The 24,463-nt window shown below is 42.9% G+C and overlaps 1 protein-coding gene and 1 long non-coding RNA gene across 3 annotated transcripts in view; one reads left to right on the top strand and one right to left on the bottom strand.

The window, feature by feature from the left end:
* LOC140911779 (uncharacterized) overlaps positions 1–7,790 on the bottom strand; it is a 34,953-nt gene extending 27,163 nt beyond the window's left edge. Inside the window, exon 1 of the long non-coding RNA XR_012159121.2 lies at positions 7,707–7,790. This is a non-coding gene — a long non-coding RNA (uncharacterized LOC140911779). The remainder of the gene's footprint in view (positions 1–7,706) is intronic.
* Positions 7,791–7,861: 71 nt separating this feature from the next.
* MOB3B (MOB kinase activator 3B) overlaps positions 7,862–24,463 on the top strand; it is a 164,505-nt gene continuing 147,903 nt past the window's right edge. Inside the window, exon 1 of one of the 2 annotated variants that reach the window (XM_073345567.2) lies at positions 7,862–8,308. The gene's annotated coding sequence lies outside the window, so the exon portion shown is untranslated. Of the gene's footprint in view, positions 8,309–8,702; positions 8,792–24,463 lie in introns of those variants that run through there. The other variant, XM_073345566.2, reaches the window with a different exon arrangement.

Genomic DNA, 24,463 nt, shown 5'->3' with positions numbered 1-24,463 from the left:
CTACTAGAGAGGAAACAGGAGGGCAAGGTGTGGATTAATGGGAGAAATGAGAGGGGTTACTGGAATTGATGGGAGGGGGGAAAGCCCTTTCCTATATGCATATGAGGCTTGGAACTGATAGGAGGGGCATGAAGGAATACAGCCATGACACTGAGGTGTCACTGGGCCTGATGGGGGCGTGGAAGGAGAGACAGGCTCGCACTCAGAAAATGTCTGGTGGCAGTGGGGAGGAGTTGGTGGTGGGAGCCTAGGCATAGCAGGTAGCAGTGCTTCCTGCTTGGGTGGGGAAGTGAAGCAGCTATGTATGGCTACCACTGGATATCTGGGAACCTGACTACAAATACCACATCCTTCAAGAACCTAAATGCAGATACTCCATTACTAGGCTGTTGTGTTGGACTTAATGAATAATGATGACCCGAATTACATGTGCCACTGCCCTAGCATCTTGTTAGAAAACAGCCAACATAGCTCAGCCGAGATCAGGGAAGACCAAAAGTTGTTAACATCTGATGGCCGTTGACAGGAAGCAGCACTGGGCCCCATGAAAGTGTTTCAGCGTGAACCAGCCTTTCGCCAGGCATGTTCACACCATTGCAAAAATGGCTGTTTTCCAAAACCTTCTTGGTGATCAAGTGGATATTTTAAAAAATAGATCTTGGATGGGATTGATGGGAGGGAAGCTCCAAGATAAGGTGCTGCAGCATTGCCAACTCTGAGTCTTGTGATAGTTGGTGTTTTTCTTAAAGCCCCAGCTGAGGAAAGGAAGATGTTGCATGAGAAATCAGCTTTTACTGGTAAAAAGGTAAGTTTCTGGTCCTCCTGGCTACTGAGAAATATTTGAAAACGCGAAGCAAATATGACCTAGAGGTTCAGAAACCAAAGAAAAAGATTCCCCCAAATTAATTTTTTAAGATAACCTCATGATTAGGGCAAGCAGGGGGGTCTACCTCATGATTATTGAATGCTTGATGTTGGCAATATCGGCGCTTAGCTACCAAGGTGACAGAGGCATTAGAAATACCATAGATAGACTAAATACAGGGGGCATCATTCCAAGATGGATAGCTGGCAGTGTTATACCTGTGCAGTGCTGGAATTCTTGAGCAAAAACGGAATCAAGACCATGAAGCCTCCTGTGATGAGGAGGGGGCATGCTTACCTGCAGCATTTGATATACCTATTCTGTAGGTGTCAGTTGGACTCTGCCTAGTGCTGCCCTGGAACTGCAAACTGATGGAGCCCTCGCCACCTCTCACATCCCTCTGGGCTGTGGAGTGGTGCGCCCAGTACGGGTTGACCTTCCCCCACCTTTGATATCCAAATTATGGTTGCCTTTGGCATATGTGCTCCAAGGCAGAGCAGGGAAGGCATCCCTGTGACCTCTCCTTTCCCAGCACAGCTATGCCAAGCAGCCATAATCTGGCCTTTCAAATCCAGAGACTATTTCCTGTTGTTCTTCAAACAATTTGATATTAGGTGCTGTAAAATGAGGATTAAATTGTCTAAAGTAGTCAGCAATCCATTCTTTGCACAGCTCATGCGGGCCGGGATTTAGGCAGGCTTTGTGTGGTAACGCTGTTGGCTGTGGTCTTCCATTTGTGCGATACAGGGTGCTACTGGGTCTGTGTATGTCCGGCATCGTATATAAAAATTCCCCTTGTGCTAACTACTCTCAAGCCCTGTCTCTTCTCCATCGCAAGAGACACTGCAATTAGCAATAAGAAAAGGAGTACTTGTGGCACCTTAGAGACTAACCAATTTATTTGAGCATAAGCTTTCGTGAGCTACAGCTCACTTCATCGGATGCTGTAGCTCACGAAAGCTTATGCTCAAATAAATTGGTTAGTCTCTAAGGTGCCACAAGTCCTCCTTTTGTTTTTGCAAATACAGACTAACATGGCTGTTACTCTGAAACCTGCAATTAGCAATGTCCCTTCTTTTTTTTTTTTTTTTTTTTTTAAAAAAAGACATGCATCGTTTCATTAATACTATCCCTAGTGGTACAAAGAGGTAAGGGAGGAATGTCTGCATTACCAAAGATGAAGCAATCAATGGAGCTGTCATAAATATAAAGGGAAGGGTAAACCCCTTTGAAATCCCTCCTGGCCAGGGGAAAGCTCCTCTCACCTGTAAAGGGTTAAGAAGCTAAAGGTAACCTCGCTGGCACCTGACCAAAATGACCAATGAGGAGACAAGATACTTTCAAAAGCTGGGAGGAGGGAGAGAAACAAAGGGTCTGTGTCTGTCTGTAGTCGTCTTGGCCAGGGACAGAACAGGAATGGAGTCTTAGAACTTTTAGTAAGTAATCTAGCTAGGTATGTGTTAGATTATGATTTCTTTAAATGGCTGAGAAAAGAATTGTGCTGAATAGAATAACTATTTCTGTCTGTGTATCTTTTTTGTAACTTAAGGTTTTGCCTAGAGGGGTTCTCTATGTTTTTGAATCTAATTACCCTGTAAGATATCTACCATCCTGATTTTACAGGGGGGATTTCTTTATTTCTATTTACTTCTATTTTTTATTAAAAGTCTTCTTGTAAAACACTGAATGCTTTTTCATTGTTCTCAGATCCAAGGGTTTGGGTCTGTGGTCACCTATGCAAATTGGTGAGGCTTTTATTCCAACATTTCCCAGGAAAGGGGGGGTGCAAGTGTTGGGAGGATTGTTCATTGTTCTTAAGATCCAAGGGTCTGGATCTGTAGTCACCTAAGCAAATTGGTGAGGCTTTTTACCAAACCTTGTCCTGGAAGTGGGGTGCAAGGTTTTGGGAAGTATTTTGGGGGGAAGGACGTGTCCAAACAGCTCTTCCCCAGTAACCAGTATTAGTTTGGTGGTGGTAGCGGCCAGTCCAAGGATAACGGGTGTAATATTTTGTACCTTGGGGAAGTTTTGATCTAAGCTGGTAAAGATAAGCTTAGGAGGTTTTTCATGCAGGTCCCCACATCTGTACCCTAGAGTTCAGAGTGGGGGAGGAACCTTGACAGGAGCCAACATATTTCACTTATAGTGGCATAGGCAATGCTGTTGATTTATGTGGAATTGTTCCTGATTTACCCTGTGGTGAGAATCCAGTGAGGCCCAGTGTGTGAGTTAGGCACAGGATCAGGAGCCTAGCTGGTGAACATAAGGGCATTAGGCCAACAGCTGCTAACATTGTGAATCTAAACCAGGTCAGACCAAGTGCCATTATTTGCAAATTCTTTTAATTTCATTGTAAGGTTTGCTTGAGGAGTGTGCCATTTGTTTTTTAAAATACTATCAGACACATTAGGAGCACCCCCAGCTGAGACTTTATGTACACATGTATCTTTTTTCTTTTTTTTTTTAATTCTATGTGAAGTATTTGGAGGGCGTGGCACACCACAAGACTCTTTCATAGGTCCGAAAAAATCGGGACTAAGAAAGTGGGGACGGGCTTTAAAAACTGGTAACCTGTTTTTGTTTTTTTTATCCTCCATCAGTTTTATGAGTACCAAGAGTTCTCTCTCTCTCTCTCTCTCTCCTTTTTCTGTCCCCTGCAGAAGCATACAAACCGGTGAGCCAAAAATGATGCAACACTTGGTATTTTTATTCTGTTATGGTGGGTCACTTTCCAATCTCTCTCCCCACCAAAAAGCACTCTTTGTGCCCTTGATAAAATTATCCTCCATACTTGCAAAAGCAAGTGTTTTTAAAAAAACCATGAAATTGTATTGGCGTTCTTTTGTATATGGCAGCATTCATACACAGGGAATCTGAGCAGTTTGGTTTTACATAGTAGCCCAGATTCTCACCCGGTGTAAATTGGGGGTAGGTCCATTACCTTCAGTAGAACTATAGTGACTTCCACCAACTGAGGCTCTGCCTCAACATGTTAAACATGAAGAAGAAAAGGAGTACTTGTGACACCTTAGAGACTAACCAATTTATTTGAGCATAAGCTTTCGTGAGCTCCAGCTCACTTCATCGGATGCGTACTGTTTTGCATCCGATGAAGTGAGCTGGAGCTCACGAAAGCTTATGCTCAAATAAATTGGTTAGTCTCTAAGGTGCCACAAGTACTCCTTTTCTTTTTGCGGATACAGACTAACACGGCTGTTACTCTGAAACATGTTAAACATGGACACCTAGAGTCAGGCATCGGAGTTGCCCTAGTTGAACTAAAATTGGTTTTTTAATGGGTTTAGTTAAACCAATGCAAACTCCTGTGTGGATACTCTCAATTTGATTTAAACCTGGTTTATGTTGATTTAGACAGGCCTCATCTTAAACTGATTCCATGCTAATTTAAAATAATACTAAATCAATACTGAAGTAAAGCTGAAGTTGAATTGAGTGTGTTCACACAGTTTATCCCAATTGAACTAAATCAATTTATAATCTGATTTTAGTTAAACCAGTGCAACTTTGTGTAAACGGGGCCTAAATCCATTTTTTTTTAAAAGACCATCCAAGTATGTGTAATTTTAGGCACATAAGCAAGTGTCAAGACTTTAAAACTTAGGTAAGTGTTTTTAAAACTTGGTTATGGCTAAAGCATGGATTTGCTTCAAGATGGGGCATTAGAACCATGCCCTCGCGTCCTGTACCTAGGTTTCACAGATTCGTTGGGCCCTGTCCACAGTGGTGGGTCAAAGGCTAATAGAACCCAATTTTGCTACAGCAGAGGTTACAAGATGCATGAGCATGATTTTTCTACTCTGTAGTTTAGCCATCGTTTCTGAGGCTTCTTAGATTAGATTGCCATATTGTCACCAACTCAAGTCCAAAAGCACATTACTTTTTTAGCTTGCCTAGTACAATAGGTGTGCTTGGGATATAGGACTGTGTGTGGTTGTTTATCGCAACAGCTATTAATGGGATAGGATAAACGAAATTGACAATATGGCTCAGAGAGCTAGCTGAAAATGTCCTTTCACCCAGCACAAGGCGAGCTGAACTCACTAAGTTCTCTCACTAGGCTAAAACAAGCTCCGTTCAGTTTTGCTTATCTGTAACTAGACTTTGCCCTATGCTCCCCAGTTGTAGGTTTCATTCTCCGGATATATAGCCCGAGAAACACCCCTTTCCCTGTCCTTTACTGCAGGGTATAGTATCAAAGGAAGCCAGTCTTGGACCTGGATCCCAAATCCACTGAAATCAATGGGAGTCTTTCCACTGACATCTGGAGGCTCTGGTTCATGCCCACAATGGGTCACCTGACCTGCTGGAAATGGCTGTGTGTCAGGACAGCCCTTCGCAGGTTTGGTTTCCCAGGGTTCTGTGGTGTGGTGTTGCTGTCTGGGCAGACTGGAGAGTGCGGAGTCTGGAAGAACATCGTGTTTGCCTAGACTTGCACTCCTAATTGGGCACCTCAAGGGATGGGTAAGGAATTGCATGACAAAAAATGGCTATCCTTGTGGTGTTGATAGTGTTCTATGTCTCTTTGTTGACGATGGCACCGAGACTATCAGCCTGAACAAGGGAGGAGGTCTCTAGGTTTTAATGTAATGGAAATATCATTAGCACATCTTGCAAAATTATCTTTCACTGCAAACTTAACACAGTCCCTTCCAATATCAGGATGTGACATTTACTGGAGACAGCTGGAGAAAAAGCAAACTCAGAATTTTGTTCTCAAAGGAGGAATTATTTGCAGCACTTATCCCCATTGGGAACTGAACAGTAATCTCCATCAATTCAATGCTGCCGTAAATGACATTCCGTTTCCCCATGAACTACTATTGACAAAACACCAATATGAGATGACAATCAATCATTTCAGCTCCGTATTTTAAAATGCAATTTTAAGGTGGAGAGCGAGAGAGAGAGACCCATACCTTGGATGACAGACACATATCACAGCTAACCCCATACATACAGAACAGGGAATATAATACAGCAATCCCTGATGTAACTCCCCAGAAGTAAATGAACTTTACGCTGTGATTTTTGACTCTGGCCTCTCTTGCATGAGCTAAAGGAACAGCTCTATGAGCCCAGCCAGACCAGGGCATTGTTAAATCAGAGCAGGTAAGATCTGCACACCTATTCCAGTCAGTAGAAAGCTATGCTCCTTCTACCTCAGAAAGTGAAATCTCCTTCAAGTATTGTAAGACACTTTGAAAGAGTGTGAAGTGAACAGATAGATGCTCACCACTAGCAGCTATTTGTGATTACTACCACAAGAACAAGAATGGATTGAAGTTGCAGAGAAGAACTGTGTCTACAGTCTGTGTTCTGTGGGCTCCAGTTTGATACCAAAAATAACTTCTTGATATCAGTTTCTTGATATAGTTTAATGTCTGTGAAGTACAAAGCAGACAATCTTGTGTTCAAAGGCCCCATCTGCCCTAGCAAATCTTCAGATCATAACATGGTTTTCAAGATTGTTTCTATCAATCTAACCTGATGCATTTTTAGATCATCCTTCATCACTTGTGTCAAGGGTTCTTGATCTGGCTTCGGATAACATGGGTAATGTGCAAGTGCCTGAGTAGGTGGTTCAATTTTTTTATAATTTTTGAAAACCACTCTAGGATCTGATTTTGGGTGAGCCAATATACAGGTGACTTCTGGCATGGGTGTATCCCAATAATTCCTTAAACCTTTGTCTTCAAATACCAGAGGAACTTGTTCTCTCAAAAACAAAACAACTCTAGTAACCCCTTAGCTTGTAACTTTTGTGTATGCACGATTTCTATTTTACTGGTCAATGAACTTCATCCTGCAAACTTGCTGCATGCATACCTGTTGGTTTTAGTGGCCGTTTTGCACGTGAAGAGATGAGACCCTGCATGGACTGGGAATATAATAACCAGAGTAAAAAAAGGTGCTGATTGAATCAAAAGATTGATGATTAGATTACACAGCCTCTGAGGCTAAAATTTTCAAAGGTGCCTAAATTAGTGGTTTAAACCAGGATAATGCTGGTAGAGATTGGAAGTTTTTCCCACTAACATCTGTTTGGATACCTACAGGATAGCAATGAATGGCCTCAGCACAGTTTCTGATGGACCAGTGTCCCAATACTAAAATCACAATAAGCATTAGTTCTATTGCTGGTTGCTTTAGCGGGGAAACCAAGGATTGAATGGCATCAGCAACTGGACTTTCTCACTCTTTTTCTCTCCTACTAGTGATTTCTCCCACGTGAGGAAATGAGGTGCCTCAGAGGAACAGTTAGAGATGCTTGCCTGCTCCTGCCTATGCTGTATCTGTTCTGTGGATAAATAAGGCATTTCAGTTCCCATGGCAGTCACTCTAACACCTTCCATGAGTGCTAAGGGCCCAATCCTGTAAGGTCAGAGCTGGTTGAAGAGGGTGTTTGTGACAAAAAATGGCTTTTTGAAAGCCATTTTCTATATAGTATGAAATTTTCCAGGTTTTTGTTTCCAACAAAATGATTTGAAATGAAACACTTGTTTTAATTTGAGTCAAATAGAACTGAAATAAGATTGATAGGAATAAGCACTTTTATACTGGTATAAAAGCATCCATGTTAGAGGAGGTTGTTCTAATATGGTTAAAATAGTACAATTTGTGTGTGTGTAAACCCAAGGCTTGGTCTCTGTAAAGGGCTGCTGTCAAAGACTTTCATGGTTACAGGTTTTCTGCTGCCTGTTACATTTTTAGTTTCAAAGAAGTCATGGGTTTGCTGCCTAAGCCACCCCCTGCAGATAAATTTCTTAGTAAGCCTTGTTAATGATTATACAGTTTTTTTTTTTTTAAAAATAAATCTGACCTTGCTTGTTTTGCAGTTGGGTAGTCGGATACCAAGGAGAAAATGTTTTGTTCCATGTCAAAAATTCTTCCCTGCATGCCCCAGTGTGGGCTGTTCTTTGTGCTAGGGGGAAGGGGGAGTAAAACAAAACAGGTTGTAAAAGAAACGTGGTGGGCGGTAACTCTAGGCTGCTGAAATTATTGTGGAAAGGAGAGAGACTCTGTTGGTCAGCAACCAGGGATTGGGATTATCGCAGATGCCGGCGCGGTTAGGAGCGCAAGCACGGGGGAGCTGTGTGCGCAAAAGAGCCAGCCTTGCATGGGAGATTACTGGGGTCTCAGCCTGCTCCAGGAGGATCAATCCCAGGCCGCGCGAGTCTCCTGCAATCGGAGGACGAGGGGTGCCTGTGAGCGGGAGGGAGTCGCTGTCCGTCGGTCTGGGTCTGTTCTAGGAGTCCGTGAGCTCTCCACTGATCCCATTCTGCGAAGCCGGCTTCTCCAGGGAGTCCGGTGCTCCCCTACCTGCCGTCGGGGGTGACTTTTGGCCCTGAAGCCGCTGGCCTAGCTGGCCCGCTGGGCGGAGCCAGGAGGGTGGCTAGGTTCCTCGGGGTGTAGGTGCTGGAGGTAAGGGTGCTACTGGGGGTGCGGCGGCAGCACCCCAGGGCGAGCGGCAGTAACAGCCCTCCCCCCCCGGGCCGTGCAGAGCTTCCGCTTTCAGCGGCCCCCTTATAACGCGTGTTCCCGCACCTCTGCTCAGCGCTGAGCCCCCCCCCCCCCCCCCGCGCAGCTCCGGCTCTGCTTCTCCGCCGCCTCTTCGCGCCGCCTGAAAACTTTGGCGACGGTCCCCTGCGCCGCGGCCAGCTCGGCAGGGGCTGCAGCGCCGCGCGGGGACCGCCAGGGGGCGTGTCTGCCCGCCCCACGCTCCGCCGCGCCAGGCGGGCGCCCCGGTCCCGGGCGGTTGCTGGTCTCGCGGCTCGGGGCAGGTGGGGCGGGGGGGGGGGAGCCCGGCTCGGGGCGGGCGGGATCTCTGCGCCCCGTGAGGCAGACGCCTTGGAGCCAGCGAGAGGGGAGGCAGCGGGCGGAGCCAGCCGGGCTCAGGGCTTGAAGGTAAAAACCCCGCGCGGAGGTCGCTCATCCCGCTGGTTTGTCCCCCCCCCCCCCCCGGTCCCGGGACCCGAGCGCCCCCAGCTGGGCTCGGCCACGCCTGGGGAAGGAGGGAGGGGAGGAGAAAAGACGGACGGGACCCCCCCTCCCCTCCCCTTGAATGGCTGTGCAACCATGTGGCAGAAGTTGACAAAAGACGGGGGAGGCTCGTTCTCCGCAGTGTGCCGTGGGGTTTCCAGTCCCGGGGGCAGCTTGGCGTGGCGCCGCTTCCCTCTCCTCGGGTCACCTCCCTCCCGGGACGGCCCTGCCGCCTGAGGGCCGAAAGGCGCTTTCCGGCGGGGGCCGGGACCCGCGCCGCCCTGCGCGGGCTGCCCCCGGCTGCTCCGCTCTTCCCGCGGGGCCGGACCTGATGGGGTGGGCGCTGGACGCCGCAGGCTGCTGAAGTGTGTTCCGTCACCCACTGGCTCCTGGTCCCGCCGCCGGCGGCGGGGGCAATAGTGTGGATGGATGGATGGGGGGGGGGGGGGTTTCTGGTGTGTAAAAAGAGGAAAGTAACGTGGAGATTTCGCTTGATTTCCTTAGCCCCACCCTGCATTTAAAGAGACCTCCTTCTCCCCCACCCCACCCCACCCCACCCCCCGACAGCTGCATGCCAACTAAATCCTGATTTCTCTTGGGGTGGGGGACTAGGAAGGCTGCTCCAGCCGCTGGGCAACCGCTGTCAAACATCTGGATTCGCAGCCCCTCCCTTCAATGCAGCGAAAGAGAATTTTTAGAAAATCGCGTTGCTCGTTTGCTTTGATGTTTTCCCCTTTCTCCCCAGCAGCCTAGGCTAACGAAACTATTAAAGGGCAAATCTTTACCCCTATCCAGGCAAGCAGGGTCTTGGCTGTCCTTTAAAGTCTCTGGCATTCGTAGTAAAAAGGGAGCGGGGGGGGGGGGGATACCCACCAGAACAAAACAATGCCTGGGCTTTTGTTTGCATCCAACTGTAGAGGCTGGGAGGCTGCGATGGAGATTGAGAGCAAAAGGTTGAAATAGCAAAAGGGAAATAATTGGAACCCAAGGCAGGTATAATAGTAAATTATGCGGAGGGCGGTAAGCCAGCGGCAAAGCGTGTTTTCCTGCTCCTTGGATGCCATGGGAGTTTTTCTTGCTGTGCTGCTCAGCAGGGCAGGTCTTTTGTGCTGGTGGATGATCATGACTCCTTCCTTCAGCGCCTGTGGGAGTTTGCTTGGCTTCCCTTAGGGGAAGTGGCTGCCACTTTACTGCCTTTTGGGGATTGGGGAATCAACTGGGGACATGGCTCGTGTGGTTTTGATCGATGCCTCTGAAAGCGAATGAAGATGAAAATAAAAGCGGTCAACAAGTGTGTGCATCTGATCCTGTTGTTCCAGCCATGTGCAAAGGGGAGTGTCTGGTTCCACTCCAGGGGAGGATTTACAGGAAGGCAGAGTGGAATAAGGGAACCAGGAGGAGGATAGCTAGCAAAGCGATCCTGATTTTTTTTTTCCCCTCCGTGCTTAACACTGGTTGGTGGTTTTCTCCCAGCCCTCTCTCTGTGGATTGCTCTGAAATTGCAAGGCGGGAGTCTCAAATGAGTGAACTCCTATTATAGCTGCTCTCATGCTTTTGTGCTAACACTGACTAAGGGGAAGGAGCCCCCAAGCCCAGGGATTTGTGACCTACTTGTCACCCCTCCTTGGCAGCTTTCAGGCACAACTCCCTTACAACTTGAAATTGCACAATACTTACTACCAGGGCTGCCTTTACTGCTTCAGCGTAGTACAGACAACCTGCCAAGTCTTACTCGTTTGGAGACAGACTCCTTCTCCGAGTGGTGTTTTTAAATGATCGCTCTCTCATGAAGAATGATTTTTACTGAGTGATGAAATAAGGGATTAAAATCTTCCTTATGAATCTTAGTGTGACAGGCCAGATTTGCAGGCTTTTTGGAGCCTGGATCAGTAGCTGAGAGATGAATAATCAGCGTTTAACCCTGAATTCTATGGCCCAATGCAGAGAACAGGTTCAATCATCAGTTTTGGTTATAAACCAACCAACGGTAGATGGCCTGACGTGGGGAAAACTTTCCTAATCAGATAATGATTATTCGTATGAGGGTAGCACCCAAGATCAGGGCTCCATTGTGAAAAGCACTGTACAAACATTTCAATTTCTCATTTTTTTTCATAATTCACAAATGCTTCTTAAGTTGGTTCTTGAATTTTAAGATAATTTTACCGACTCTTAAATGACACTTGAACAAAGGTGCTGCTGTTCCTGTTAGCTGCTCTGGTTACTCACCAAACCTATAGTAGCTCTTATTAGTATTAAAAGAGCTCCAGGCACAGAGCTGCTGAAGTGAGACTGCTGGGGGTAGGTGCTGTGCAAGGGGCCGACAGAGTCTAGAAGTGGCCTAGTGCTAGTTGGGAGAAGGGTAGGACAGCTGCCATGCGTGGAGCAGCCTCTGCTGGCATGGTTCCTATGGAGTCCTGACTGCAGTTCGCAGCTATCCAACCCTGGTGACCACCTGACTTTCCTCTGAGTGGGGCATAAAGAATCCGCTGCTGTTGGGAAGTGTACTTGACACCTGGGTGTACAGCGTGGGTCATTTTCACCCAGGATTATGAACGCAGGCCCAGGGTAGCAATAAACAGAATGTTTCAAATACATCTCTAGCCTTTGTAGAAATCACCAGCATAATTATAGGTCGGGGTAGAACTTGTCCTCCTGGTAGCAGAGGACTTTAATCTAACAGACAAAGGAAAAACAGGATCCAATGGCTAGAAACTGAAATTCACACTAGAAATAAGGTGCACATTTTTTAACAGGGAGGGCAATTAACTATTGGAATAATTTACTTGGAGAGGTAGTGAATTCTCCATCACCTAAAAGTTTTAAAATGAGGATTGGATGCCTTTCTAAAAGATTTGCTCTAGATCAGCCACGAGTTATCGGTCTTAATGCCGGAATCAGTGAGTGAAATTCTGTGGACCGGTTAAAGCAGGAGGTTAGACTAGCTCGTCATCATGGGCCCCTTCTTGCCTTAAAATGTGTCACTCTCTACTGTAGTAGATTTTTAAAAAATAGTGAAACCTTTTATTAACTTGTTTTGTTGTGTTCACAAACGAGTGACAGTATCCAAGTCCTAATGAAGTCTGTGAAATATCTGAATGAATATAAGCAGATATAAAGGTCGTGCAAACGCTGAGTACTGAGAAAGTTGCGGTCCATCTGCTCCATCTCATGCAATACCTGGATCACTTTGAAATAACAAAATAATTAAATTAATGTTTGTCATTATGGACCTGATACAGAATGGTCTAAATGTTAATAGTGAATAATCCAGATGTATAACGTTTTCTCACAAAAATACCTTGTTTTATTCTTTCTTTCTGATCCAATAATCCAGCAAAATGCACAGGCAATGTCATAGTTAAAGGGATACTGTCATCTGGAAATGTGGTCAGTTTTTGGAAAAAAACACTTGTTAAAAGAAGTTTCAGCTGCTGGATTCCTCTGACCAATTGTGGTTTTGCATTCAAAATTTCCTTTTTTTTTTTTAAATAAATGACCTACTTTCCATGTTGCTGGATGGAAAAAGCCACACAAGCGACAAGGGGAAATGACTGATGGAGGAATCAATGAGGTGGTCAACACTCAGCTGTCAAATACACAAAGGGAAAAAACCCACCCTGAATAAACAGAGAAATATTTTTGTTTCTCTGATTCTTCAATTATGGTAATTTTTAGATGTTGTTTTTAACAGAAGAGTTAAACACTTTTACTAGTATATGTGATATTTAAGTTGAAAGTGCTCCTTTAAAAATAAACGTTTAAGAGTTACAATATGTAACCTCAAAGAAGAGAAGTCCACACACGCTCCAGGATCTCAGGCAATTAAACTCTCTCCATAGGAATGGACAGCTGCCTGTAAAGCCCCCATTGTGGATGAACTCGGACTTCCAGAGAGGAGATCTTTAACATGGGTCTTGTTTACACTATTTTTTAAATTTTTTTTTACCTTATAACTCAAGGTAGCCAACATGTTTATAAAGGCCAAAGTGGACATTTCACAAACATTTGTTCAGGACACGCCAGCCTTTATGAACTTGTAGTTACCTCAAGACACCTGACAATCCATTAACTCAACAGGAAAAACCTCGAGTGTAGCTAAATTCTTAGTTCTTGTGCCAATATAAACCTAAATCAGCTTCTGAGTCTCATTGCCAGAATGAGAGCTATATCTTGTATACAGTGACACAACAAAGACAAGTCACACTTGGAGAGAAAACAGACTAGCAGGCAGAGAGCTGCTTTAAATCTCACAGAAGTATTTCTCCAAAACAGTAAATCTAATCTAACAGTCTCTAATAACAGTCTGTGGTCCCAGTGGTGCAGTCCATGCACAGCCAAAGTACCCATTGGCTTCAGTGAGCGTTCTGCCTAAGTAAATTTGGCAGGGTTGTACCCTGTAGTTTCTACAAAGTGCTTTGCATGTTGCCTGCTTTTCTTAGGCTAAAATACAGATGTCCTGCATAGTCCAACTACAGATATATGTCCAGCATAAAGTCTAAGCACAGAGGTTTAGATATGTCCAGCATATATCTAAATATATAGATTGACCTGCATATATCTTGTATGGTACAGTATACACAAGGAAACCTCAGGCACATAGGTTCCAGTTCAGTAAGGTACTTATGCGCATGCCTAATTTTAAGCACATGAATAGTCTCATTCATGGGATTGCTCATGTACTTAAGTTTGATGATATAACACCATAGAGCTGTTTAACACTAGTCAAAGTGTTGTTTTTTTTCTTTTTAATTAATCATTTTAATCTGGAAAGGTTTTAAACTGCAGTGCATGTAATACTAAATTTTCCTTTGATCTTGCTGCTTTTAAGTGGTTCCTCACTGCCATTCTCTCACACCTAGGCAGGCATAGTCCTGCCCACAGAAGCGACACCCATCTTAATAGGCATTCTCTGTCCAGAATTAAAGATTGAAATTTTTTTCAAAGCAGTGAATGTTTTCCATTCAGGTGAAGGGAAGATGAGTGACTAACCTCCTGCACTGCTCTAAAAATCTCCACAGCTCTGCACAGGTGTGAAATAATAACGGCACTTCTAAACCTGACTGGCAAAAGATATTAGATTTTTTTTTTCCCTCCAGATTCTTTAAATTCATGGAAACTTTTAACTCTGGCCTGATTTTAATTTTCTTTCAGAACTGTGCATATTTAGAGATCTTTTGTTATACAGTCAGAGAGGAAAATCTTGAGCAGATCTAAAAGCCATGTAGTCCTTCCTTGAATACTGTGTATGGGCCCTGAGGTCTCTTGAATGGCGAATAATCTGACTGATGTTTGAAGACAATTATTTGTTTGATCTATGTAAGAAAAAAGGGGCGGGTGGGAGAGATTTGATTACATTAGTGCCAATGTATGAACTGTTTAAAACGGCCATTGTCTTTATTTGTAAACTTGACCACATAAATGAACACAGTATAAATAAAAACTTCCTTGTTAGTCTTCTGTATTGGTGTAAACCATTGCATCCAAAAATCTGTACCAATTTTGGAATGTGCTGTAGTAAATAGGGAGAAAACAACCCTAGAGATTACAGTGACGGGTGCATTTGAAAGTAGATGATCATAGCTGCAAACTAATCTTCTAGGTCAGAACCTCTGCCAGCTAATACTCTTGAGCTTTTCTTATTTTGTATATGTTGTGCCCTTCCAATATTCTAATCGATCAGTTTGAGAAAATTCTGGTACAGTGTCAGATCTTCTTATGTGACAAAGCTAAGATCTCGGTAACCCATACCAGAACTTTAGGAAGGTGTGTTGTCCTCTCGACTCAGACATGTGTGCCCTTGAGACTTCTTCTTTTTTATTAATGAAGAAATCCCTATATTTCTGAAAAGAACAAAATCAGTGTAATGATAAAAGGTAACAATAGCTAAAAGCCATAAAACAGTTGATACACCCAGTGAAATGCACATAAAACATTTTCCCAGCTCCGGGAGAGAATCCAGGAGCACTCTTGAAAAACTCTCCACCTATATTTAGGATAAATTTGTTCGGGCCAAATTTTCAAAAGAGCTCAGCTCCCACTGAGAGCAGTGTGAACTGCTGCATGCTGAGTGCTTTTGAAATTCTGGCCATTTCATTTTAGCTGCCTAAACGGGCGCTGAACTCTTGGAAAGCTAGCCCCAATTATGGGGGCATGATATTTTTGAAACTGTGCCCCTAAACCTTTTACATTTTTTTTTAAGTGGGAAATTGCTACTTTCTGTCCAAGGGGGGGGGGGGGAAATTACCTTTAATTTCTACTTTTTTTTTTAAACGAGATGGTCAATAAATAGAAATACTGTTCCCAGGAACAGTGGCTGTAGTGCTTCTCTTTTAGGAAATCTTTGATTCTTTGGAAGTATTTCTTCACATTCAGAGTGCTCTGTAGGACCTCATTTCCTGAGTTGTCTATTGCCTTCTGCGTCTCTGCACCCAGACATGTCTCCAGCTGCTTGATTTGTCAATGAAGTCCATTTTGGAATTTCTCTATGCATGTTGTATTCCAGGCAGCGTGAAGATTCTTGCTAAATAAATTGAAGGTCTCATGCAAGATCTTATGGATTGTCACTACGATATTCACCTTCTCTCTAGGTTTGAGAATGGCCATGGGGAACCTGAAGTCTGTCCTTTCATTTAGACACTGCACAGGAAATTGCCCACCCATTCTGCACAGGAGGTATAAGTTGCTCTGGTTCATGTTGGCTTGTAGGAAGTGCCAGTATGGAGATAAGATTTTGGTGGAGGATAAGAGTTTGTTAGAGAACACCAGCCCAAGAGAAATTTGCAAGAAATGTCTTTGAGCCCAGGTGATCATGCTGATGAAGTTGTCGGTCCATCTCTCCTTGTCTTTCTGCAGAACTGTAAGCCAGGATAGAGTTTGTTAAATGTCTTTTGTGGACTCCAGTGTTGCTCTTCCATGACTCTAAATTTATTTATTCTGCATGAGACAGTTGTGTTAATCGTATTCGAGGAGTTGTGGTGGTTTTCTCATTTTTTTAATGCTTTTGAGGCTTCTGTTTAATGAGTTAATTGTCTGGCATTTTTACCACCACCTTTGACCCCTCTTTAAAAAGTATGATATTAAGTAATATACTGTTGACAGATAATAGACATTATCCTATAACAGATTAATCAGATCCCAAACATGTCCCATCCTCTCGTCCTCTCCCTAGGATGCTTGGAGTAAAGCCTTTTTCCATACCGTTTGCTCCCAGATCTTCAGTGGTTTCTTGCTCAGAGTGGTGGTTGTGTTTTTGTTTTTGTCCCTCCCTCACCTTTGACCTTGCTTCCAAGTGGTAATTGAAGCATTAATCTAATGTTTTTCTTCCCTCTGCTGCACACTCACATTCATCTATAGAGGTTAATGGTGAAACTCCATTGGCTTGAGCAGGGGCAGAATCAGCCTACTACAAATTTCCAGGCTGCCATGATATTCTGAAACTGAGAGAAATCTTCAATCTGCAGTTCAGAGCCCTTACCCCAGTTTCTTTGGGTCACAAAGTCTGGCTTTAATTACCCTTCATGTGGGGACCAAGTGCGTAATGCTGCACTACTTAGAATTGAAATCAATGACTGTTTTGGGTGCGCAAGGAAGGCTGGATTAGACTCTTACACTTAGCCATTCACATGGCTGAGTTAAGATAGTGTTTTCTCTTTCTAATACAGCATAGCAGGTTTTTATAGCTCTTGGACTGAACTGTTCTTTTTAAAAACTTGTCTGGTTTTTTACACTAAACATATTAAAACTTTTTGATCAGGTCTCTGTTTATTGGTACCAAAAATCACTGGACAGAAGTTAACCAAAACTTTAGTAAAGCACAGATGGATAACAGGATGAGGCATCTTATTGATTTCGTCTCCTTGGAGTTTGGTTACCAGCTATGGGAATTTGTAGGTGTTAACTACAGGGGAGCATTCCGGGAGCTCATTTAACTGAATGCTGTTGAAACTGGGTGGAGGGCAAGGAGAAAAATGAATTGAAAATTTAATTGACTGTCAGGTCCGTTCCCTAGGGCCTAGTTCATCCCAAAATTGAATGCTCCCCTGTAGTTAACAATTTAGTGCAAATCAAATAAATGTACTGTGTGTGTTCATGCCCAGAAATGTGCATGTGCCACTCCTGTTTATTTCAATTGGAAATACACATGAGCATTAGCATGCAAGTTGGGATCCACTGGGTTTGAAATTTTTCAAATGAAATTTTTCATTGAAAAATGACCATTTTTGAAAACAAAATCATTCATGAAAATTTGGCAACAGTTTTCCTTTCGGGATGGAATTTGTGAAATAGAATTTTTTTTTTAAGTGTTACCTAAGCATTGACCTGAAGATCAAGTTTTAAATAAACTTTCAATAATAATTTTGTTAGCATTTTCAGTGTAAAAAAAATTACTGTAAAATTTTGAAAAAAAAAAGTTTTTAAACCCTTTGACACAAACAGTTCCCCCCCCCCTTTTTTTTTTCTTTTTGAAAAACTAGATTTCAGCCAGGGGTTGTGTTTGTTCACTAAAAAGTGAGAAGAGGTAAATAAAAATATTTTACATGTTAGTTACCCAATTCTTCTGTATTTGGGCACCTATGAGAGCTCACTGGGATATGTTGGGGTTTTTTACCATGAAAATTTGTGATAGATACTAAAATATTTGTTGTAGTTGCCTGAAAACCAAAAATTTTTTAAAAAAAAGGATTTTTTCTAAAGAATTTTAATTTAAAAAATGTTTCAATGGAAAAATTCTGACCAGCTGCACCACTGATTATTGCGATTGTACATGATATTAGAGTGAGTTTGTGCAAAAGGACAAAATAAAACTACAGCAGGAAGTAAGCTTCTGGGCCAGATTTTTCAATTCATGTACATTTGTGTAGTTCCACCAGTTCACACCAGCTGAGAACCTGCCTTTCTCTAGCTTTGTTTTGACAGGTCAGTGTCTCAAGTTTGGTCCTGTATGGAATGTAAAGGTAGGGCTTGGTTTGTAACATGGCTTGAGTTACTATCCCTCTTTTCATTCCAGTCCATTGGAAAGATGAGCAGTGACAGCAGAGCTGCTTGATAGGATGGCACATGATCGTGAGTTTCGGGAGATTCTTGTGGCATCCTTTATCCTCCCAGCAAACCCAGTGTGTATTTGAACGTCTCTCTCTGAAGGCTCCAGCTCTGGGAGTTTTCAGCAGCTGGTTTGCAGCTTCTCTTACGCTCCCACACTTTCTAAACCCTTAGATACCTAGGAGAAAGATAAGGGGAATAATTTCTTGTCTATATTCTCAAGCAATTTTTGGATCTTTGTTACAAAGAGAGATGCTGAATACCAGGCACTAAGGCCGTAGAGCAAAACTTGCTGCACGGTATCATCTTGGCTTGCCTCTGCCCGTGTGACCTGATGCTCGTTACTCTGGTGAAACTCCTATTGATCGCAATGGAAGTTCTGTGTGAGTATGGAGTGGTTTGATTTGCTTAAAATACTCTTTTCAGAGTAACACAGTCAACATACTGTTCAGTGATTAACACACATTTGCAGATCTATTGATTACAAAGCATTTTGTCCTTGGAACCAGTTCTTAAGTTATTGCATTTTGTAAATCAATATTAACATGATATATGTGCATCAAAGATCAGGACTGTTTAAGAGATGGTTCCTTCACTTCTGTATTTCCCAGGACACCTTCTCTTTCTCTGTGTGGCTGTCTTTTAGCTGGCTGTATGCACTTTGGGGCAGGAACTGTCTCTGTTTAGTGTATTGTACAGCACCGCGCACATTGCCAGAGCTTACACAAACAACAAGAATACTAGCAGGAACAAATACATCTTGACCTACATGGTACAAAAGAGGTATGAATATCTCTTAGCACGTTGTCAGGTAACAAATATTCAGATATAAAATTTCAGGACTATTTAAAAAGGCCGAAGAAAAGCTGTAGACAGTGTCTCGTGAGAGCAGATTTTAGAATAGAATGCAACATGGCAAAATGCAATGACCATTTCCTGTGTCTGCATTTGTTTCACGTTGGATGCATGTATTTAGGGGTGTGTGTGTATGTGTCATTTATTTTGGGGTATGCATGACATATATGCATCTGATGCATATATGTGCATGTACCAAGCAAGTCTTTTCAGAAATTGTATGGAGGCGAAGACTGCTGTGCCTGATTTCTCCAAACTTGACTTCATGTTGCAGAATTGGCTCAAGGAAACGGTTAGATAGTCTGTCTTTCTTAAAGAGCTAATTGCAAATGACTGTATACTTTAAAGTGTTTATTATTTACATTTATGCATAAAAATACAACCACTAATATTTTCCATTTCGTAAATTTTTACTTCCCTGGGTTTGAAAATCTTTTTGTGTTTATACATAAACCCTACTTACTATGATTGGACACAAGCCATAAATTATATCACTGATATTCTTCTCCTCCCACCCCCACCCCATCACTTTGCAAACTTATATGGGGCAGGTGATTAACAATAAGACATTATGAGATTGTGAAGATACAGACGAGACACTGCAACTCAGAGGTGTAGTGCTGATTACAGTACCTGGTCTCTGGCAACTGTGGGGAAAAAGTATTAGGGTTTAAGGAAGACAGCTTTGTGATCTGGATTAGGAGTGAGACAGTTATCATTTGTTACTCATAATAGGCAGCCTTCCTCTTTTTTTGTTTGTGTTTTGGTTTTTTTGTGAGTGTAGTGCTCCTGAGGGGACTGGATTGACCCATTTGAATGGGGGAAATCCTCCACCCTCAACACAGGGCAGTGTTGGTGTGAGTTTTCTCACGCTGTCACTGTGTCTCTAAGGGGAGAGGTTCTAGTTAACTCTGAGACCATCCAGTGTTTGGCATGTCCCCGGAAACTGCTGTAAAAGGTGGCTGGTGCAAGTGATCATCTGCTAGGAGCTAAACCAAAATCACCATCAACTTGCTGCATGTTGGTCACTGAAGCCTGGCAAGATGCCATGGAAATGCTATGATAACTTTTTCAGCCACTACTGGCCTGGGTCAAATTTGAACAGGTTACCTGTGGTTTAATAGGTTTCAGAGTGGTAGCTGTGTTAGTCTGTATCAGCAACAAGAACGAGGAGTACTTGTGGCACCTTAGAGACTAACAAATTTATTTGACCATAAGCTTTCATGGGCTAAAACCCACTTCATCGGATGCATGCAGTGGAAAATACAGTAGGAAGATATGTATACACACACACACACACACAGAACATGAAAAAATGCGTGTTGCCATACCCACTGTAATGAGAGTGATCAGTTAAGGTGAGCTATTATCAGCAGGAGAAAAAAAAAGCTTTTGTAGTGATAATCAGGATAGGCCATTTCCAACAGTTGACAAGAAGGTGTGAGTAACGGGAGGGGAAAAATAAGTATGGGGAAATAGTTTTACTTTGTGTAATGACCCATCCACTCCCAGTCTTTATTCAAGCCTAATTGAATGGTGTCCAGTTTGCAAATTAATTCCAATTCAGCAGTCTCTCGTTCGAGTCTGTTTTTGAAGCTTTTTTTGTTGTAGTATTGCAACTTTTAGGTCTGTAATCGAGTGACCAGAGAGATTGAAGTGTTCTCCGACTGGTTTTTGAATGTTATAATTCTTGATGTCTGATTTGTGTCCATTTACTTTTTTACGTAGAGACTGTCCGGTGTGGCTAATGTACATGGCAGAGGGGCATTGCTTGCACATGATGGCATATATCACATTGGTAGATGTGCCGGTGGATGAGCCTCTGATAGTGTGGCTGATGTGATTAGGCCCTATGATGGTGTCCCCTGAATAGATATGTGGGCAGAGTTGGCAACAAAGCCCGTTGCCAGGATAGGTTCCTGGGTCAGTGTTTTGTGTGTGGTTGCTGGTGAGTATTCGGCTGGGGGGCTGTCTGTAAGCGAGGACTGGCCTGTCTCCCAAGATCTGGCCTGGCTCTCATTTCCCCATGCTTATTTTTTCCCCTACTGTTACTCACACCTTCTTGTCAACTGTTGATAATCAGGATGGCCCATTTCCACTACAAAAGGTTTTCTTTTTTTTTCCCTTGTGCTGATAATAGCTCACCTTAACTGATCATTCTCGTTATAGTGGGTATGGCAACACCCATTTTTTCATGTTCTCCTATGTACGTATATATCTATGTCTATATATATCTATATCTTCCTACTGTATTTTCCACTGCATGCATCCGATGAAGTGGGTTTTAGCCCACGAAAGCTTATGCTCAAATAAATTTGTTAGTCTCAAAGGTGCCACAAGTATTCCTCGTTCTTTCTGTGGTTTAATCGTGGCTCTGTAGACCATTATCAGTTCCCCTTTCCCATCTAGTTCCTCCAGTAATATATATATATATTGTATGTAATATAGCTTGTGTTCTTATAACAATCAGAAAAGATTCATGCAAAGATACATCTTTTATAGTAGTTGTTTCAGGTTATTCCCCGGACAATTACCCTCTGCAGGAATCTCTGAATTGTAAAGTCCTGAAATAGCTCTCTGCCATTGAAAGGTCACTCAGATATAGCATAATGCAGTATTCTGTCCATTCTTGCAGCTCAGTAAAGTTCTGTGGTACATTAAGTCATGACACAAAACACAAAACCCTCTCGTGGGATTGGAAATGGCATTTGCTCCCAAACTCTTTATACTGGCCGTGCTGCTGGACTGGAGAATAAGGTGTATTATGGTTTGGAGGACAGAATGCTACAGGAGTGTGGGGGAATCAGCTTTCACAGCAGTAGTACCTTAAAAGTAATCACAAAATCCTTGGGTAAGGAACTGTTTGAATTAAGTAGCAAAAAACCATCACTAACACACTTGGAAATGAAAAGTGACCAAGTGTAGATTTAATTTCAGCGTGGGCCTTTTGTTCTTACTAAAGGTTTTAGACACGGGAAGATAGGCTGTTCTTCAGGTAGTAATGGGTTGGCTTAGTCATCTAGATATCAGGGGTCTGATGATTACAGTACTTAAAGCTCCTATGGCCAGTCTGGTATACCTGTTATTGCTGATGATGATTCTAGTTTTCCTCCATTAGGAGGTGGTCATATGGAGGCAATGTGGTAAAGTGTACAGCACATTGGACTGGGGCTCAAGAGAACTGGGTTCTACTCCAGGCTTACAAGACACTTCACATCTCTGTGCCTCAGTTTCTCCACTAATGATACCGACCTCCTTTGTAAAGTGCTTTGAGATCCACTGATGAAAAGCATAAGAGCTGGGTTTTGAGCATTATTATTTATTATGCAGCGCACTGTTAGTGTCCTGCAGGTGAAGGATGAGGTTTGGACACTGGTTTACCTTATTCCCTCTCTTTTTCTCACCTGTTGTTAAGATATGCAGGGCCTTTAAAGCTGAAATAATCAAAATGCCGCAGTGAAACTAAAGAGAACAAAGATTTAGGGTTTTTCTCCACTAGTAGATTAAAATTCCTCAAAGGCAAATTGCAGCCTATTACAACAACTAACCCTAAGCCATAAATCAGGGGCAATTGATAGCTATAGTACCTTGGTGGTGATGGTGACAGCTTTATGGTCTAATGGGAATATAAAGATAGTCACCATTATTCCAAAGATGCTTAGTAGACAGTGGGGTACTGGCCGAACATGCTGTCTTCTGCAGCTCTGGAGCTAGAAAGACTTGTTACAATTTTTCTTCAAACTGTGAGGAAGCTGCCTTATTGCTATGGAGACTATGCGGTGTTAAACTGTTGGGAATATCAGTCTGAACTTTTAAGTAATAAAAAGTAACTGAAGTTTATCTTAGAGGGACAGCAACAAATTTCACTGACATAGCATCCTTCCCAAAAGGGTCCCTAGGCCCAGTCTGATGAAACACTGCACATTTGTCATTAGTTAAGCACAGTTCAAAGCAGCAGCCAATACATTTCTTTACTCTCATTTGAAATGTCGACACAAAGGGAGCAGTATGAACGGTGGTATGATGCCCCTTGTATACTTGAGGGGGCATAGTGACAGAAAACTCTGGCTCTCATTGACACAAGATTATAACTAGGGCAGATGAAGTAACCAGCTGATTCAAATCTTAATACATGGCTAGGAGCATATGGTGAGAGAGATTAGCTAAGTATGCTGGGCTGAATCAACTGTACAGAGTATTAAAGTGAGTAAAATAGGTCAGATTCTGATCTTGGTTACCTTGGTGTAAAGGCAGTGTAACTCCATGGACGTATGCAGACTTCACACCAGTGCAAAGAAATCAGAATCTAGTGCAAGAGTTTTAACAGAAAACGTTACAGGACTTCATTGTAAGGTTTCAGTCACAATATAGGTGGCCCAGATTCAGCCCTAGCATAAGCAGGTAGAATGCTGTCCAGTGAATAAGTGCCTGCTAATATCTGGACTTGGATTTGGCTCAATAACTGTAATGGAACTCTCAGGGTTAGATTCTCATCTGGTGTAAATCTGCATAGCTCCATTGCAATTAGTGGAGTAGCTGTGTCAATTTATAACAGATGAAGATCAGCTCCTTAACCTTTAAACAAACAAACAAACAAAGTGGAACCATCCCATGGTAAACTTGGGCCTGGTTCTGCGCTGTTACTTCCCCACTACAACCCCAATGATTTCAGTGCGGTGACAATGGCATAAAACTGGAGTCAGGGCCTTTATAGCTAGGGATAGTTGAGACTGATTTTGCTGTCTCGTGCCTGTAAATGAGGAAATAATTAGCTGATTCCAGTTTAATTTCACATGTGTAAAAGAAGTGTCAGAGGAAAATGTGTCTCAATTATGCTTATGGAACAAATGCTCTCCTTTCTCCTTTAAAAAACAAAACTCCCTGAGGTCTGATTCTCCTCTCAGCTATTTATGCCAATTGGAGAACAGAATCAGGCCCATGCATACAAGTAGGATAATCATATTCAATACATTATAACCTTTTCAATAACATCTCCTATGACTTATCTTGCACAAAGTACAAGTACATCATAATTATGTCATAATCATATCATAATATCTCTATGAAAAATATGGGGCGTAGTGTCAGACTCTACTGATCTAAGTAGAAACTGCGACTCTCTGTGATCTTTTAAAAAATAATAATAAAACAAGTCCCACATTAATTTTTCACCTCTGAAAAAACTCCCTGGAGTTTGGCTAGTGACCTGTGTTCCATAAAAGGACTTGTTTGCCATAAAATGAGAGAGAACTCACATTTTAGACCACTTTTTTTTTTAAAAAACAGCAAATACAGGAACAAAAGGGCCTATTCCCCTCATTATGCTGGTTTCACGCTGAAGGAGGAATACCTAATCCCCTTCTGCTGTTGCCATGGACTAGCAGTATGTGCTTCCATGTAGGATGTCTAGGAATTGGTCTTGGACCAGCCCTTTTATTCCCAGGGTCTCTGAGAGTGGGAATGTTGCATAAGTCAAGAATTCAGTCTTCACTAGTGGGAGACCAAACTACAGGGTTTGAAAACTGTGGAGACAGAGGTGTCTTGTGGTTAGACCTGGGGACTAGGTGTCCCAAAATGTGGGTTCTAAGCCCAAAGCCGACGACGTCTTGATGCTGACTAAGGGCACACCATTTAATGTCTCTCTGTCTTAGTCACCCTTCTCTAAAATGGGCATAATAGTAATTTCATTACTATCTCCTG

This window comes from Lepidochelys kempii, chromosome 5, assembly GCF_965140285.1.
Source record: "Lepidochelys kempii isolate rLepKem1 chromosome 5, rLepKem1.hap1, whole genome shotgun sequence".
Taxonomy (NCBI): Eukaryota; Metazoa; Chordata; order Testudines; family Cheloniidae; genus Lepidochelys; species Lepidochelys kempii.
Note: the sequence above shows the minus strand (reverse complement) of the source record. Positions and strands in the feature narration are given on the sequence as shown.